The sequence below is a fragment of the Tupaia chinensis genome, unplaced genomic scaffold (assembly GCF_000334495.1).
Source record: "Tupaia chinensis unplaced genomic scaffold, TupChi_1.0 Scaffold000165_2, whole genome shotgun sequence".
Taxonomy (NCBI): Eukaryota; Metazoa; Chordata; class Mammalia; order Scandentia; family Tupaiidae; genus Tupaia; species Tupaia belangeri.
In genome coordinates, this window is record NW_006159640.1 from 3,809,905 (window position 1) to 3,814,530 (window position 4,626).

The window sequence follows — 4,626 nt, forward strand, 5'->3', positions numbered from 1 at the left end:
CACCTTGCTGGGCGCGGTCGGGGGTTGGCGGGGGCCGCAGCTGGGCCGGGTGGGCCGGCGCAGGGCCTACTCACTTTGGTTTACTTTTTAAAAAAATGTGGCATAATATGCTATAAGATGACTATAAAATGGCTTATTTTGTAATCCATTTCCTTACTGATGGACTGCTAGATTTTTTTCAATTCCTTGCTTTTACAAGTGATACTTCTGTGAACATTTGTGGGCATGACTCCCTTCAAAGTGTCTCTAGTGCAGTGGTTCTCTTTTTTTTTTTTTTTTGAGAGGTTTTCGCTGTAGGGTGCGTGCCCTTGCCAGACAGAGAGAGACATAGAGACAGAAAGCAAGAAACCACCCCCCAGAGGGGATGCTCACGTCGCAAACCCTTCTCTTCCATTCTCTCGGGATCCTGGGCACGCATGCACACACGCCCGGTGTGAGTTTTAAGCCACCGGGTCCGGGACGCAAACTGCGGTCGACTACGTGGGAGTCCAGCGACATAGCCATTATGCTAACTGCTGGTTCCCTGGTTCTCTGACTTTTTGATCTGAGGACCGCTTGACACTTTTTTTTTTTTTTAATTGGGGCCAGCAGGTAGCATGTTGGTTGAGGCGCTGGACTCCCACATGGTGACCTCGGTTTGGGTCCTGGATCTGCTGACTTGTTTTCTCACTTTCTCTCTCTCACTTTCACTGTCTCTCTCTCTGGTGAGTGCCTATATGAAATTAAAAAAAAAAAACAGCAATGATAAAATTCTTTTAGAATTGTTTATTTAATTTAATTTTTTTTTAGAGAGATTTTTGCTATAGGACTTGTGTGTTTGCTGGGAGAGTGAGAGAGACAAAGTGAAAAATCACCCCTCAGGGGGATGGCCATGCTGCAATCCTTTCTCTAGTCTCTTAAGATTTTGATCACAGACAAACATGCACTTTGCGTGAGTTTCAAGTTGGTGGAGCTGGGACTCAAACTGTGGTTGGTCATGTGGAAGTCCTACGATGTAATCATTATGCAATCTGCTGGTCCTCCATTATTATTTTTCAATTTATTACAGGGTACATGTGCTCACCAGAGAGAGAGGGAAAACAAGCAAGCCACCTGGTCTGGGACTCAAACTACAGTTGACCCTGTGAGAGTCCAGCACGTTTACCACCATGCCACCTGCTGGCCCTGAATTTCTTTCCTTTATAAGAATAAATAAGGGACCAGCAATTGGCATAATGGCTATGCCGCTGGACTCCCACGTAGTTGACCATGGTTTGAGTCCCGGACCCGGTGGCTTAAACTCACGCTGGGTGCATGTGCATGTGTGCCCAAGATCCTGAGAGGAGAATGGAGGAGAAGGAATTTCAGCTTGGCCATCCCCCCTGGGAGGTGATTTCTCGCTTTCTATCTCTGTCTCTCTCAGTCTTTCTGGTGAGCACACGTGCCCTATAGCAAACAAACAAACAAACAAACAAAAAACTCTCAAACAAAAAAGAATAAATAATACTCCATTGTGTGTGTGTGTGTGTGTGTGTATACACTACATTTTGTTTGTCCATTCATCTGTTGAGGACACTTGAGCACTTGAGTTGTTCCTACCTTTTGGCTATTATGAACATTGCTGCTGTGAACACTGGTGTACAAATAACTGAGTCCCTGCTTCAATTCTTTTGGGTATATACCCAGAAATTGAATTGCTGGATCATACAGTAACTCTTATTTCCCTTTTGATGGATATTTAATCAATGCCACTCAAGCTGTGTCCTTCAGACTGGTCCTAGTCATGAACTGTCATCTGTTCACAAGGAGATAAGTACAGAAATTGAGCATATCAGTTATCCTTTTTCTATATATAGTAAATATTTTTCTTAATCTACCTTCTTTCATATTTATTTGCATTGTCTTTAGAATTCTCCACACTTTTTTTTTTCTTTTAGGTTTTGCTATAGGATACATGCACTTGCTGAAGAGAGACAGAGAGAAGGAACATGAGAAATCATCCCCTGGGGGGATGGTCATGCCATAATTCCTTCTCCATTTTCCTTTGGGGATTTTGGGCACACACACACACACACACATGCACCTGGTGTGATTTTCAAGGTGTGAGATTTGGGATCAGAACTGCATTCAGCCATGTGGGAGTCCAGCACCGTAACTATCACAACACCTGCTGGCTGTCTCCACCCTTTTTTTACAGCTTTATTGAGATATGATTAATGTATATTAAATTGTATGTACTTAGAGTATATAATTCAAAGAGTTTTAAAAATTTTATTTTTTATTGTCAATAAGCACATGTGTTCCAGAGAGAGAGAGAGAGAGAGAGAGAAAGCACTCCCCAATGAGACACGATTAGACCACAGTCCCTTTTCTTCCATTCTTCTTTCCTGTCAGAATTTTGGGCACTTGTGCACACATACACAGCATGTTTTTTAAGCTGTTGGGGCCAGTCAGACATGTGGGATCAGGCCCCCTTAACCACTAGGCTTTGGGGCCAATCCCAGATCATGGGTACATGCACAGCTGGTGTGCTCAGAGAGGTCCCTGGGATGTGATCTGGAACCTTCCTGTGTGAGTGAGCCTCTCGGAGCATCACATTACCACTGTGCTACTGTGTAGTCTCTTAGGTTTTATTTTTAAACTGTCTAGAATTTATTTTTGTGAATGATGTCAGATACTACTGTAAGTTAAATTTGTTCCAAATAGATAATTGATTGTCCCTAATACTATCTCCTTTACTTTTTAATTGCCAGAGGGTGTGTGTGATTGCCAGAAAGAGACAGAGAGGGAGAAAGCACCCCTGAATGTGTCATGGTCACACTGCAATCTCTTCCTCTGTTCCCCTTTCTTGTCAAAATTTGGGGCATATATGCACATACACCTGGTGTGTTTCTCGAGCCAGGGCTGAGACTTGAGCCTCAGTCAGCCATGTGGAATCTGGCTTTCTTGGCCACTAGGCCACAGGAATGACATCCAGTGTGTTATTCAGGCCACCAGGATTGATACTCAAACTGTGGCCATGTGGGATCCTGCTTTTTTTATGTTCAGAGCTTAACTGCTGTGTTATGGGACTAGCTCTGTTCCAGAATTCAATTAAAAACTATGTACTGCCTCTCTAGAAAAATGCACAAACACACAGAGAATTTTGCATAAAGTTTCAAAAGACACATGGACACTCAAGGGCAGGGGAAGGCTGTTTAGGTTGATGGATCTAGTTAACCTGGAAGCCAGTTTATCCTGCAAGCCTTTTTCACCATTGCCTGTTTGATTTTTGTCTTTCTTGAACCCCTTTGGGCTTTCCTCTACCCTTCCACACCTTCTCTTACCACCAAACATCTACCCTTTGCCTTCGTTGCCAATTATTTGCACTATGTTTTCTGGAGAACAAACTTCATTGTATATAAACTGTGCTGCACCCCAAATTTCATCCCCGAATTATCTCTCCACTTGGTTGCTTTAATCAAAACCTGCCTTCTTCCTAAGGGGGAGCCTTATTGCTATGGCTCTTGAGTGAAAGCCTCATATGATTTAATCTTACTGATGAAGATGAACATTTAGGGGACCAGCAGTTAGCATAATGGCTATGTCGCTGGACTCCCACGTAGTCGACTGTGGTTCGCATCCCGGACCCGGTGGCTTAAACTCACGCCAGGCGCGTGTGCGTGCATGCCCAAGATCCTGAGAGGAGAATGGAGGAGAAGGGATTGCAGCATGGCCGTCCCCCCTGGGGGGGTGATTTCTCGCTTTCTATCTGTCTGTCTCTCTCTGTCTTTCTGGTGAGCACATGTACCCTATAGCAAAAACCTCTGCAAAAAAAGAAAAAAAAAGATGAACATTTAGGTTGTTTTTGAGTTTTTTGTTTGTTTGCTATAGGGCATATATGCTTGGCAGAGAGGGATAGAGAGGGAGGAAAAGTGAGAAATAGGGGAGGGGGGAAAGGCCATGCCTCAATCCCTTCTCCACTCTCAGGATTGAAGGTATCCATGCACATGTGCCTGGCGTGATTTTCAAGCCATGCGTGATTTTTAAGCTGCTGGGTCCAAGATTTGAACTTCAAAGTAGGCCATGTGAGAATTCAGTACCTTAACCACCATGCCACATGCTGGGCCTGTGATATGTTTTTAAAAATTTTTTTAATTAAAAAATGTTTTTGGTTGGGTTCCATTGAACGCTTGTGGAGGGAGGTTGCTTCTTCCAGCTGGGCCGAGAGGTGGCTGCCTGCATTGCGGGACACCGTCTGCGGATTTAGTGGCTTTGCAAGAAGATTGAAATCATGACAGGTCCAGAAGCTGATGCCCAGTTCCAGTTCACTGGTATTAAAAAGTACTTCAACTCTTATACTCTCATAAGTAGAATGAATTGTGTACTGGCCGTGTATGAAGGCATTGTTTTGACGATCTTATACTTCAAGTTAAGATCTAAGAAAACTCCAGCTGTGAAAGCAACATAAATGGAGTGAAAAGTCCAAAGCTCATCTAAGTTCCCATGCCTGGAGAAGCTAATATCTGTTCATTATGTGATACTCAATTTGTACAATAAATTATGAACCTGGAAAAAAATTTTTTTTCTCCTATAGGGTATGTGTGATTGCTGGAAGGAGAGAGAGAGAGAGAGAGAGAGAGAGAGAGAGAGAGAGAGAGAAAGTAA

The 4,626-nt window shown here is 43.5% G+C and overlaps 1 pseudogene; it reads left to right on the forward strand.

Moving 5' to 3' along the window:
- Positions 1-4,237: 4,237 nt before the first annotated feature.
- Positions 4,238-4,432, forward strand: LOC102477240 (up-regulated during skeletal muscle growth protein 5 pseudogene; annotated as a pseudogene).
- Positions 4,433-4,626: the final 194 nt, after the last annotated feature.